The following is a 14412-nucleotide window of genomic DNA, read 5'->3' as shown; positions in this document are numbered from 1 at the left end:
CAGGCCAGTGTTTTCTCAAGCCTTTTTACACTAAACACTCACCCAGGAGGAGGGCACGGCCATTCTCACACCCCAGGCTCCAGCTGAAAAAGCTAGGACCGGGTTTCCTGGGAGGAGAGAGGGGTAAGGCCAGCAGCCTCTGTCCTCCCACGGGGAGGAACTGACACTGGAAGAGCAAAAACCCTGGTAAGAACTCGAGATTCTGAGGCATGATGCTTCTGACTTTGCGGATGATGACAGAGAGGCTCGGGGAGGTTTAGGAACCACAGCAAGGTCACATAGCTGTGAAACAGCAAAGCTTCACAACCTGGCTGTGTTTTGCTCCAAAACCATAGTCTCCCAAAAACCGCAGTGCTTTGCCAAAAGAGGGCAAGAATGTCCCAGCTGCTCCCCAACACCCTAAGAGGCAGGATCCTGGGGTCCGGGCCTGCCACTGAAATTAGCGTGGAGGCCTGTGTGGAATTCCAGGATTGGACAAGGCATCCAACACTGGACACACTCCTCTGAAATGACACCCTATTCATGATACTTGACTTTTGTACAATTTTGATGTTTTCCAGAATAAAACATTAAGGAGCTCATGAAAAACGACACCCTAAAGAGCCAGCAAGATGGCCCCTTGCTAACACGGCACTCCCTGCCAAAATGCACATGTCTGTGGGTTTTACTATGGGTCAGCCTCAGAGGCTGGGACACAGTAAGCCCTCAACAAACGTCTGCTATCCACACGGGAAGAGAACCCAGAGTGTGAATGAGAACCCTATCATCCATATGCTGCTTAACAAGCCTCATACAAAAGACTACATCTTGTAACAAGGTTTCCTCAGTGTTTATGATCCAGGAGGAGGCTCTCCTTTTCAAAAACAAACAGGTTTCTTTCATTGAGACCAAGGGGCAAACTATAGCCTGTAGGCGCATTGCCAGTTCTTATAAATAAAGTTTTATGGGAACACAGCCATGCCCCTTCATTTACATACTATGGCTGCTTTCCAGACACAAAGGCAGAACTGACTAGTAATGACAGAACCGTAAGGCTCACAAAGCCTAAAATATTTACTACCCAGCCCTTGGAACAAAAGATTTGCCAAACCTTGATTTAGACTCAGTATGTTGCGCTAACCAGGAAGTCAGAACTAAATTTAATGTTCAATGTTAGTAACTCATGAATCCTCAATGGTCTTTATTTCCGTAGGTCTGTATGTTTTGATCTTCTAACTAAGAATCCCTGAGTGAGGATCATACGTCAGGCACTGAGTAATCCCTTCAATATAGTCTCTTATTTAATTCTCACAATAAACCCACAGGGTAGGTAATACTATCCCCTATTTACTGAGGAGAAATGAATGGAAAAAAAAAAAAGTGAATGAGTCATCGACTGATTTGCATGTAGCAATATTTACTATTTCATAATCCAATCCCAGAGAGTAATACAGGAGCTGATCTGAAAACTTTGGTGCTCAATAAATAGAATACAGTTGGCAGAGCCGAGATCAGCAGTCACTGTCGATTCAAGCAGAATTACAGGATTCTACAGCACTATCATTCACGATTCCTTTTGTTTTCAGTCTAGCTTCAGACTGAGCTGTGCAAGCACTTCATCATGAATCTTCTGGATTTAGGGAGGATCACGGTGGAATGAACATCACAACTGGCACGAGGTGGAACACAGAGCCACTCGGTCAGTCTGGGGGACCCCTTATCTCCCGCGATGTGGCCGGAGCCACACAGCCCAAGTGCCACCAATGGAAGCAAGGATGTGTGCTCCAAACTGAGCTCCCTGCAGGAGGGCTCGTCCAGCTGTTGCCGCCTTAACCTTTTTGCCAAACAGACCTTTTCCCAACTTCTGTAACTATTAATACATCTTAAGCAGTAATACCTGCAAAATCACAGGCATGCTCTTTCTCTAATTGAAATGAAAATAAACATAAAACGGTTTTTTAAAAAGTCTGCCCCCTGTATAAGCTAGAGGCATCTTGTACACTTCACTGCATACATGAGAACCACCAGCCAAGGACAAGCAGGGAGGCTAAAAGCTGACCTATCAGAGGGTACATACCAGCTTCTCCGCTCTCCTGAGACAAGTCTGGTAGTTCTCTGGATCTCTCTGAACCTCAGTTTCTTCACGGGTAAATGTGGGGTACCACCCACTTCCCCAGGTTGGAAGACTGATTGCTACTGCTAAGTCACTTCAGTCGTGTCCGACTCTGTGCGACCCCATAGACGGCAGCCCACCAGGCTCCCCCATCCCTGGGATTCTCCAGGCAAGAACACTGGAATGGGTTGCCATTTCCTTCTCCAATGCATGAAAGTGAAAAGTGAAAGTGAAGTCGCTCAGTCGTGTCCAACTCTTAGTGACCCCATGGACTGCAGCTTACCAGGCTCCTCCATCCATGGGATTTTCCAGGCAAGAGTACTGGAGTGGGGTGCCATCGCCTTCTCCGAGGAGGACTGATTAGGCATTGATAAACATTAAGCAACCCCTTCGCTGTTCACTGGGATGGGTCTAGACTCAGCCTGGGCAGACCCCAGAGGCCCAGGCCAGCCCCGCTATGGGGGAACAGGTCCAGGTCACTAAGCCATGTCCAGGAATGCCGGCTGGGGTGTCTGTGGATGTGGGGGGCAGCAATGACCCCAGACCCTCTCCCTCAACTCCAATCCTCACAGGGGCCTATCAGTTAATTAAATTTGAAAAAAAAATAAAAAAGAAGGTCAGGCCTGCTCTAGCAGCAGCCTGGGATAAGAGGGCTCAAAGAGAAACGGGTTCTTCCAAGCAGCTAAGGACAGACTTGTGCGATGAGGAGGCTGTGTGTGCGTGAGCTAAGTCGCTTCAGTCGTGTCCGACTCTTCGCGACCCTATGGACCGTAGCCCGCCAGGCTCCTCTGTCCATGGGATTCTCCAGGCAAGAATACTGGAGTGGATTGCCATGCCCTCCTCTAGGGGATCTTGATCAGGCCAAGCAGAAATGCAAAGTGGCCACTCGATCGCAAAGGAAAAACTGGAGGAGCCGATGTGGGCCAGGAAACGGCAGCTCTGGTGGCAGCATCGGCACCACTGCCGCTGCCGGGCCCAGCGGCACCTCCACCGTGCGGCTGACGGTCCAGGGCCCACGGGAGCAGCCTCCTGGCTGACACTTGTCATCCCAGACTAAGTGCTGCTGCCTCTGCACTCAGGCTAGAAATCAGACATTTCCCTACCCACGAGGGCAGCAAGGCCCAGAGAAGAAAGGGGACCTGCCCGAGTCACATGGTCGCCAGTGGGGCGGGGAGCAAGAAGGGAGAAGGAGCTGTGTCGCTCAGTCCCAGGCAGACGGCCCCGAGGCTCTGAGACCTGCTTCGCCAGTCTGGGCCCCCAGCTACTCGGGCACCAAAAACGATGGCTGCGGTGCCGACCCCGTGGGTCTGGTCTGGGGCTGGAATGGAGTAAGGTCTGCCACATGCCTTGCACAGGACATGGCTTAACAAATGGCGATTACTTGGACATCCGTGCCCACCGCGTGCAGCAACCCTGCAGACACGGGGCATCTGCTCAGAGCAGCCAGAGGGGAGGGGGAGCAGACACCTCACTTCTCCCTGTGACCATTCTGTGCCTTCGGGTACCCGAGCCCCACCACCCCCTCCTGGGAGGAGCCTGAGATAACCCCAGACCACCACAATGGGGTTGTTCTAGGGAGTTGCTGATAAAAGGAGAAAAAAGCAGGGCTGCAGGCTGTGTGATAAGCGAGGGCGCCGATCTGCAGTGGGAGGGTGGGGGGAGATGGCAGGAGAGACGCAAGGGGGTGTGATGGTGAAAGCGGAAGGGCCAGGGCTGTGCCTTGGTGTCCACACTTGCCTGGCATCCCCAGGGCCACTCTGATGGCCACTGCAAGACCAGCCAAACCTCCCAAGCCTCCAAGTCCCCCCAGGCCCTCAAGAGCCCCCTCCCGGGGTGACTCCTCCCCTTGCCCTGCTTGGCCATGGGCAGCAGTGAACAGAGCACCTGTCAGGCTGTGTTGTCAATTCCTCCCAGCAGACCTCCAGGGCTGCACTGAGTTCCCATCACACCTAGTCCCAGGGGACCAGGAGCCTCCTCCCTGGGGGCACAGAGTTCATACTAATAGTCTGTCTCTCCAGATGACAAAAAGGACCTAGGGACCCTAAGAGTATTCCATCACAGCAGTGCCACACACACGCACACACAGCCTCCTCCTCTGCCTTCTCTTGGATAAATAACCTTGGGCAAAGTTCTCAGCTGTGAACTGGGCACACCACTGCCTACCCAGTGGAACTACTGGGCTGGTTAAGTTCTACCGATGCTCAAAAACCGTGTCTCCCTTCCGTCTGTCCTTTTCACAGAAGCTGAAAGAAAAGCACCGACTCAGATCTGATCTGATCAACTCCGATGCAGTGAATAAGGGGCCCGCTGCGTGTTTAGCTGTGAGGAAGGCACACATGTCTCTCGACGTCGGACGACTTCCTAGGATGGGAGGATGACAAGAAATCAAACACCTTGCATAGATGGATATAATATTTCGACACAGGGAGGAGCTGTGGGCTGAGACAGTGGGCAGTAACCAGAGGGACATCATTTCCACGAGATGGTCAGGGAAAGCTGAGAAGTGCCACGGGGCGTGAGCAGAACCGGGAACCCAACCAAAACGGAACCCCAGGCCCCGCCCCACATGCCTTCTCGGCAGGCAAGTGCCAGGCGGCCCTGGGTGACCTGAGCGCAGGGGACACTGGCTGTTAGAGCTGCCACTCTCCTCTGGGCAGCCCAACACTAAGGCAACATCCCTCAGTCATCAGCATCACAGCTGCTGGGTCTAGACAGCCTGTCAGCTGCAGAACCACCAGAACCCTCTGTCGCCTAGTCTGCCTCCCTCACAAGGACACAAGGCTCCCTTCCCTCTCCTGCTGCCAGCCGGGCACTCAACCCTCCCACAGGCTCTGGGGACTGGGACCTTTGATCAACTGTCCACTCCAGCCAGCAGCGCCTAGTTCAAAGGCCAGCACAGCCCCCTGCCACCAGCTCTTTTCAGAAAGATTTCCAAGACCCAAGCAACAACCTCCCTCCAACCACAAGTAACACTCTCATGGCAGGCTGGGCGTCAGCTGTGTGCCGGGCACTATGCTGGCTGGCCGCTTGCACACAAGTGTTCGGGGATCCTCAACACCGATCCTACGGAGGACGATGACACGTCACCCCCACCAAGGAGAAGGGAACAAGGAACCCAGCAGTCACTTTGTCCCCAAGCCACTGGGTGGATGTGGGTTACAGATTCCAGCCCAGGATCCTCTGGCTCCAAGGCACCCAGCTGACACCTGGTTCTTGGTTCCCGGCTATGAGAATAGAGCCGTTTGCACGATGGTGACCTCTCCCACCAGCCAGGGCAGCAGCACCGGAAGCCCAGGTGGGTGCTGGACCGAACACGTGGGAGATACCTGCTCAAGGAGAAGGTGGGTCTTACGTTTCAGAGGCAGCCCCCAGGGGAGCTGGCAGAGCTTCAACTGAACATTCCCGTCAGTGAGAAAGGCAGGAAGTGTCGGTCCTCTGTCTCCCGTCTTCATCCAGGCTGCAGGAATCCACGAGGCGCTCAGCCAGGGCCCTCCAAAAACCACCATGAGCATCCAGAAATGTGGCCGGTGTGAGTCCCTGGAGAGCCTGCTTCCACCAGCATCAGTCCCGACGCAGGCGGCTGAGAATCGCTATACATCCACAAGACTCAGTTCAGTTCAGTTCAGTCGCTCAGTCGTGTCCTACTCTTTGCGACCCCATGGACTGCAGCACACCAGGCCTCCCTGTCCATCACCAACTCCTGGAGTTTACCCACAAGACTCAAAAGATCCTTAAAGGAAGCTCCTTGCAGCTGACAGGTGCAGCCATCATGAGGGACCTTCTTTTTAATTCCTTTCTGGTCAAAAGATCAGGCCTGGGGATGAGAAGGAGAAAAACTAATCTTGTTACAATCATGGACCAAGAGTAGCAATTGTTCTTCCTTCCTTATGTTTGACCTAATGGACCGAGAGGAGCGGCTTCCTTGGTGGCTCAGACAGTAAGAATCTGCCTGCAGGGTTCCATCCCTGGGTTGGGAAGATCCCCTGGCGAAGGGAATGGCAATCCACTGTGATATTCTTGCCTGGAGAATCCCATGGACAGAGGAGCCTGACGAGCTACAGCCCACTGGGTCACAAAGAGTCAGACACGACGGAGCAACTAACACACACGCATGGACAAAGAGGGAAACTCACTAAAAATAATGCCCTGCAGCTCTGACACGTAAATACGGGTGAGGGCGGGGCGTGTCACCGCCCACCGGCACCAAAGCCCTCTTGCAAAGGGAACGGGGTTTCACTGCTTAGGGTTCCTCCTTAGGAACTACCCAAGGGCAGCAGGGGGGCTGAGGTACGCCCATTATAAAGAGGGGGACGGTGAGTACCAGAAGGGTTAGGTAGCCGGCTTGGGGACTTACCAGCACAGGCAGGCCTGGCACACAGCCCTGGGCTCCCCTGCAGGGCCCACAGGTCCTAGCTGAGGGGGTGTGGGGTCAGCTGGTAGGAAGTAGTTCTCTGCTTTGTTTCTTTTTAAAGATAACCACGAAGCCCTGGCATCCTTCCAGGGCTTGTCCTGCACTGTGAGCCTCTTCAGGGCAGAGCTTGGGGCCTCTTCCTTTTTTATTCATTCATTCAGCAACTACTGAGCGCCTACCAGGTACTCAGTACTGTTCTAGCTATAAGGGGGGACCAAGAGGACTTCAACCCAGCATATTCGAATTACTCTAAAGTTAACTGATAAACAGACGGATCCACAATGCTTAGGGTTTGGGGCCAGAAAGCCAGCAGCCCACCGATTATAACAATAACTGCCCTTGTGGAAGAGCAGTTATTCACCTTGCTTCAAGCTCCGGCCCCCATCTAATACATCCCCAACCTCCCTGGGACTCCGGCCTTTATTTTCCAGATGAGGAAACAGGGTCATAAACACCTAGTAAGGGTAAAACCTGACTCTGAGGCCAGACAATCTGTCTCCCTAGTCTGCACCCTGATCCATGGGTAAAACCTATTTCCAGGCAATTCACATGCATTGCTGTTGCTCTCACTGAGTCAATAAGTCATGTCCGACTCTTTTGCATCCCCATGGACTGAAGCCCGCCAGGCTCCTCTGTCTGTGGAATTCTCCAGGCAAGAATACTGGAATGGGTTGCTATTTCCTTCTCCAGGGGATCTTGCTGCCCCAGGGATCTGCCCACACCTCCTGCACTGGCAGGCGGTTCTCCACCACTGAGCCACCAGGGAAGCCCTTCACATGCATAGAATCCCCATTTAATCCTCACCTCAACAACATGGGCTATAGAACACTCTTATGTGACTTTAAAGATGAAAACGCTGAGGCCCAGACAGCTTAAGCCACTTGTCCAAGGTCACACAGCTAGAAAAATCACAGAACAAGGATCTGAAGTCAGGCAGCCTGACTCCAAAGCCCATGAGCTTGACCATTACACCAATTATGATCAACAGCAACCGCTGCTGTAAGGACAGACTTTCCAATACTTAGTGGTGTGAAACAACACACCATGAGCTAGCAGCTCCGGAGGCCAGAAGCCCAACACAGGTCTCACTAAGATAAAAATGGTGTTGGCAGCCTATGTTCCTTTCTGAAGGTTCTCAGAAGAATCCGTTTCTTTATCTTTTCCAGCTTCTACAGGACACCCACATTCCTCAGCTAGGGGCCCCTTCCTCCATCTGCCTCCATCACAGCATCTCTCGGACCCTGTTTCCATCATCCCATCTCCTCTGACTCTTCTGCCTCCCTCCTCTACTTTTAAGGAGATTACACTAGGCCCTTTCAGATGATCCAAGATAATCTGTCTCAGGGCCCTGAGCCTTAATCTTATCTGCAAAGTCCCTTGTGACATGTAAGTAACATAGTCACAAGTTCTGGAGACGAGGACATGGGCATCTTTGAGGGTCATTTTTCTGTCTGTCGTCACGACCATGACAAAGGACATCCATCCTCAGCCTTAAGCGGTCCTCAGTGACCACGGGTCACAGAGTGAGTTCCTCTTGTTCCATCTAAACCTACCTGACACAGCTTTTAGACCCAAGAGAAAGATGGGTTCAAAAGGAACCCATCATGTCTAAATATCAGATCCTATGACAAAGCGTATGTGGCTTTCCAGGTGGCTCAGCGGTAAAGAATCCATCTGCCAATGCAAGAGATGTGGGTTCAATCCCTGGGTCAGGAAGATCCCCTGGGGGAGGAAATGACAAGTTGCTACAGGATCCTTGCCTGGGAAATCCACAGACAGAGGAGCCTGGTGGGCTGCAGTTCATGGGGTCGCACACGACTTAGCAGCTGAGCACACACACAGCACACGACAAAAGCACAGGAGAGTGGGTTAAACATTAGCGTTTGAGGTCAAGTTACCAAACTTACTAGCTGGGTTACTCCGGGGAAATATTTTTAACCTTTGGTTTCCTCATCTGTAAAATGGGAATAAACCACAACTACTCACTTCATGAAAATTTTGTGATGCTGACATGAAAGAATCAACACAAATCAGCATGTTTGCGGGCACACACGAAGAGCTCAAGGTCAGCCCTTGTATCACGCATCAAAGGGAGGTGGCTGCCGTCAAGCCAAGGCCAGTCTGTCGCAGGGCCCCTCCCACTCACCCATCTTTCCTGCTCGGTTTCCACAGCGAAACTACCAAGAGCTGCCAGCCCAGGAGTGGCATTGCACCAGAAAGTCAGGATCGGAGTCTTGTCAGCTAAGGGGCTGCTTATGGCAGGAAGGGAAGCAGGGATTCATGGCACCAGCCCCAGTTAACGGTAGGGAAGAAAAGGAGGGGTCACAGTCTGCTAAATATTTACTGAGGCCCACGGGCAAATCTGAAGCCAAGTTTGTTTTGTTGGGGTCAGGTGCATTAGATCTCTGTCACCTGGGGAAGAGTTATTCATGGTCTGTTGGGTATTACTGCACCCAAGCAGTGGTCCCTGACACAGGGCAGGGGCAGCGCTGCTGTTCTCGCGAGAAGACAGCCCCACCGCCGTCTCCACGGGCAAGAATGCAGGATGCGGGGCGCTGCACACCCCGGCTTCTAGAACCATCACACACAGCAGCCCTCCTCTTCCGGGGAGTATTTACATTTCCTCTGCCAGGTGAGTCCTTTCAGGTCATTTCCTCTTTTTGTAACAGACTGGCCAAAACAAAAGAGACAGGAAATACCCAGGATTGGCCTTAATGGGGAAGTGGAATTTTCATACAAGCTGGGGCACAGACATTCTGAAGAAAGACAGACAACCACTTTGGGAAGCTGTCTTGCATAATCCACTAGAGCTGAGTATATGCTTTACATATGAGTATATGCTTTACAAAGTCCACGCTTAGGCATAAACGCACAGAAATGTGTACGCGTTTACCAAAAGATAAGCTGTCAGATCATCATGGCAGTACCGCTCATAACAGCCACGCACACTGGAAACTACGCAAATGCCTGCCACTGGGTGAATGGATTCTAAACACACACGCACGTACACGTAACACACAAGCACACGTACACACACATGTGTGCGCACACACAGAGGAATATACAGAGCCATGAAAATGACCTACAACCGCACACAGCCTGTGAATACATCTCACAAATGTAAGTTTGAGTGAAAGAATCCAGACATAAGGGAATGCATTGTGATGTTATTCATATTAAAAACATAAACATGTCAACTTAATTGACGCTGCCAGAATTCAGGACAAGGTTTATCTGAGTGAGGGGGGAGGGGACTGCCAGTGACGGGAAGTGGTCAGGAGGGGGCTTCTCAGTAGTGCCCACTGGACGCTACACTGCATGTCTTCTCAAGCTGTTTGATATACTTATGATACATGTGATTCTTAATGCATGCAGCCTCAATAAAAGTTTACTAGCCAACTTCCCTGATGGTCCAATGGCTAAGACTCTGAACTCCCGATGCAAGGGGCCCAGGTCCCATCCCTGGTCAGGGACCTAGACCCCACACGCCACAACTAAGACCTAGCATAGCCAAATAAATAAGTTTTTAAAAAATTAACTAACACCTTTGTTAATGCTTCCTGTGAAAGCACGTTTGCTCGAATACTGAAGACGTGGAACCAGCCCCTCAGGCCTGGGAACGGACCCTTCCAGGTTTCCCTGCTGTGTCTTTTCACGCCTTGCTGCCTTATAGCTGACCCTGCCCCGGGAAGGGTGCTCAGGGGAACACTTCACAAATAAGTACCCCTGGCCGGGTGACATGGAATTTGACGCGGAATTGCCCCCACAAGAAAACACAGCCCCCGGCCCAATTCTCTTGCCAATTCTCTGAGTCTCTCTCCTCTCAGCCTCTGCCTCCATCAGGCCCAAATAGGTCATTAGGTTCTTGACAACCCCTCCCCACTAGGTATTTCCAACAGCCGACCCACCTGGCAGTGAACATGCTAAAGAAAACGGAGAAACAGCCTGCCTCTGCGTCCTGCTGCTGCTGCTGCTGCGTCGCTTCAGTCGTGTCCAACTCTGTGCGACCCCATAGATGGCAGCCCACCGGGCTCCGCTGTCCCTGGGATTCTCCAGGCAAGAACACTGGAGTGGGCTGCCATTTCCTTCTCCAATGCGTGAAAGTGAAAAGTGAAAGTGAAGTCGCTCAGTCGTGCCTGACTCGTGACACCATGGACTGTAGCCTACTAGGCTCCTCTGTCCATGGGATTTGCCAGGCAAGAGTACTGGAGTGGGTTGCCACCTCTATGTCCTACCCAACACCAAGAGAGCATCTTTCTAAAACACCAGCCTCACGTGGAACTCCGCTCAATGTTACAGGGCAGCCTGGATGGGAGGGGAGTTGGAGGAGAATGGATACAAGTATATCCCTTCGCTGTTCACCTGAAACTATCAGAGCATGGTTAATCTGCTATCCCCCAATACAAAAACGGGCTTCTCTGGTGACTCAGATGGTGAAGAATCTGGCCTGCAGTGCGGGAGACCTGGGTTCGATCCCTGGGTCAGGAAGATCCCCTGGAGAAGGGAATGGCAACCCACTCCAGTATTCTTGTCTGGAGAATCCCACGGACAGAGGAGCCTGGTGGGCAACAGCCCATGGGGTTGCAAAGAGTCAGGCATGACTGAGAAACTAACACTTTCACTTTTCAATACAAAATAAAAAGTTTTTTAAAATAATAATAAATCAGTAAAATAAAAAAACTAAAAAAGCCATCATCCCCGAAATATGGGGTGTGCAGAGGGCTGTTCTGGGAACAGGAAGATTTCAGGGATCAGGGTTGGCAGACACAGGGATGTGCAAAGCTGGGTCAGGCAGCCCCTGGCACTAGCAACCAGAGAGAAGCATAGTCCATGGTGGGAGCCAGAGCACCTCCTGGTGCGTGTCTGGCTGGGTATCATGCCCTCTCTCTGCTTCTGCAGAGATCAGCCTGTGACTGATCGCTGCTGCAAGAGAGGGGAAGACAGTGTGGTCTCTCTCTGTCTTCCCCTCTCTTGCAGCAGTAATCAGTCACAAGCTTGATTTTAGTACGACTAAGAGTCAGCGGAGGTGGAGGGGGCGGCTGTGGGGAGGAGGGACCAGGTCCCCGGGGAGGAGCCAGTCGGTGAAGCTCCTACCTTCTTAGCTGGCCTCCATTCCTCTCCCTCAGCGTTCCTCAACACCAATGCTACCAAGCAGGTGTCTGCCTTGTCTTTCTCTGAGAAGGGAGAGGTGGCAATTTCTCCAGCTGTGTCTGCGTAATTTCTCGGTGATATCCCAAGAGCTGGAGCCTGCCCAAGCCTGGACAGATAAATCAAGGAGATTTGTTCCCAGGGCAAGTGGCAGCTGTCCCACTGCTGACAGACTCTACCTTTGCTTCATTTCGGTTTCTCTCCAGCATGTGCTGGGGTAACACAGATCAGCTGCCTTGGAACTCCCAAGCCTTCTAGCACGCGACCCCCTGCCCCCTCCACCCCCTGGCATTCATTCACCTGATTCCTCATTCAGGGGATGGGGGCTCGGGGGCCCAGATAAACCAGGGTGTGAGTCCCAGTACAGTCAGCTGTTCAATAGCCACGGGCACAGCCCTTAGGCTCTTTGGAAGTGATTCCTCATCTGCTGAATGAAAACGAGGAATTGAAACACATGTCCTCTGGGCTTTATACATGGAGGAGAAACTATATATAATATGCTTAGTGGCCAGACCTGCCTACGGAGGCTCTCTACTCAGCAGAAGGCCAGCATCATCCTCAACAGCCCTGATCAGCTAGTACGGTTGCTTGGGAGGTGCAGACCGCACCCCAACCCACTCAATAAAGTGAGGGAGGGTCTTACATTCTCTGCATCACACTTTCTAAGGCCAAGTGTTAATACTTTTGGGGTTTCCCAGGTGGCACTAGTGGTAAAGAACCCGCCTGCCAATACAGGAGACATAAGAGATGCAGGCTCGATCCCTGAGTTGGGAAGATCCCCTGGAGAAGGGAGTGGCAACTCACTCCAGTACTTTTGCCTGGAGAATCCCATGGACAGAGGAGCCTGGCAGGCTACAGCCCGTAGGGTCACAAAGAGTTGGACACGACTGAAGCAACTTAGCACGTACATATTAATACTTCCTCCTATGTTGATTACAGCCATTCTTTAAAAATTCTGATACTGGGTTCAGCCAGGTTTGCAGAGACCTGCACGGCCCTGGAGAACTCAGTGCTTACTGAAACATTGGCTGGAATAGTAAGTGATTAATTATAACTGTACACTGAACGCGCATGATGTCAGGCATGGTGCTAGGAGCTGGAAATCACATCAACCAAGAAAGGCAGAATTCCTGCCTTCAAGGAGCTTTCAGGCTACACACCAAGGGATCCAGAGATGCAAACAGGCAGAGGCGGTGCATGGCCGTAATTGGGTACATGGGTGACGTCTGAGTTCCCTTGGGGTAGTAGTGGGTGCTGGGCAGAGAAGGAGAGGCTGAACCAGTGAATGGCAGAGGCTCCAGTATGTCAGAGCACATGAAACCTCGGGAATAATCTGGTTCCTCACTGAACAGCTGAGAACCAAGGCCCAGAGAGGTCAAGTTACTTGCCCAAGGTGCCCAGCTAAGACCTGTGGGATGCAGAGTAAGAAGCAAATCTCAACTGAGAGAGGGGTGCTGGGCACAGGAGAAGCTGCTCCTGAAGTCACCAGGTGCGAGGCCACGGTCAGAGGGCCGCGTGACTGGAGGCCCAAGGGGCAGGTAATAACCTGATCTCCTGCGTGCTCACTCCAAGGACGCTGGTTGTGTTATGTCAGGTAAAGTCAACAGTGCCATGAGGGAGGAACTCATTTCCAAACGAGGATGCTGGCACATAGCAAGTCACTCACCCAAAGTCCCGCGTGGAGTCAGAGACCCTGAGATGGGAGCCTAGGCACTCAGCCCCCACGGCCTTTTTGCCTAACCACAAGGTTGCCCTGACGTAGAAGGCTTATATGGTGGGAAAGACTGGGGGCAGGGTGACAGGTTCTGGGAGACAAAGTAGCAGAGGGTGGGAGTTTGATCACTAGAAAAGGCAATGGAGACTTCGGAGGCATCAATATCCATTGACCAGAACGCCCCCGCCCAATGACCTGTCAGTGGGTCTCGCTCTTTTCCCGAGGTACGTGTCTCTTGTGTCATCCACAAGACGATTCTCCAGGCGGCTCCTCATCAGAGCTGGATGTCTGTCCATCACGTTGTTCCCACCAGGCTCACGGATGACAGGGTGGGAATGGGGAGGTGGGTCTCCCCCAAAACCACTGATGCCTGATTGCTTCTCTCCACCTGCAGGTGAGAAGACAGATGACCCCAGAGAAACCGGGGGCAGCACTCACCCAGGTGGAATGTGGACACTGGTCACAGGCTGTCCTACGACACAGCCACCAGCTTTGGGGGTACAGGTGTCCTGATTACACATCTCCAGGATTACTTCACAACAGCCTTCTTTTTCACTAACTAGACCAAATCAGGGGCTTCCCTGGTGGCCCAGTGGTAAAGAATCCACCTGCCAATATAGGAGACTTGGATTCAATCCAAATTACGAAAGATCCCCTGGAGGAAGAAATGGCAACCCACTCCAGTATTCTTGCTGGGAAATGCCATGGACAGAGGAGCCTGGCGGGCTCCAGTGATTACCAAACAGCTGTGAAACCTTGAACTTCAGTTCTCTGAATCCACATGCCTCCCTGCAAAACGGGTCGTGCCTTGCACAATTAGGGGAAGAATTAGAATTAATCTACTCAAGCCCTTACACGTAGTAGGTTTTCTTTCAACAAAAGAAAACCTTTCACTTAATCAGCTCACCTCCATGCTCCTTCACAGCCTGAAGGTGGTTAAAATACTGAAATGAGCTGAGAAAGTCAGGAACACTTTCCTTGTACAAATGACAACCTTCAAAGTTCTTTTAAAAGTTCCTTTTGTTTGCTTTTGCCCACAAAGAACCT

At 51.9% G+C, this 14412-nt stretch overlaps 1 long non-coding RNA gene across 2 annotated transcripts in view; it reads right to left on the bottom strand.

Annotated features, from left to right (window-relative positions):
* Nucleotides 1-14412, bottom strand: part of LOC102402027 — a 183905-nt gene that overhangs the window by 150174 nt on the left and 19319 nt on the right. Inside the window, exons 1-2 of one of the 2 annotated variants that reach the window (XR_006640050.1) lie at nt 13561-13792; nt 5445-5906 (exon numbers count right to left, since the gene is read on the bottom strand). This is a non-coding gene — a long non-coding RNA (uncharacterized LOC102402027). Of the gene's footprint in view, nt 1-5444; nt 5907-13560; nt 13793-14412 lie in introns of those variants that run through there. The other variant, XR_006545050.2, reaches the window with a different exon arrangement.

Source organism: Bubalus bubalis, chromosome 15, assembly GCF_019923935.1.
Source record: "Bubalus bubalis isolate 160015118507 breed Murrah chromosome 15, NDDB_SH_1, whole genome shotgun sequence".
NCBI lineage: Eukaryota > Metazoa > Chordata > Mammalia > Artiodactyla > Bovidae > Bubalus > Bubalus bubalis.
The sequence above is the reverse complement of the archived record's forward strand: the minus strand, read 5'-3'. Positions and strand labels throughout refer to the sequence as shown.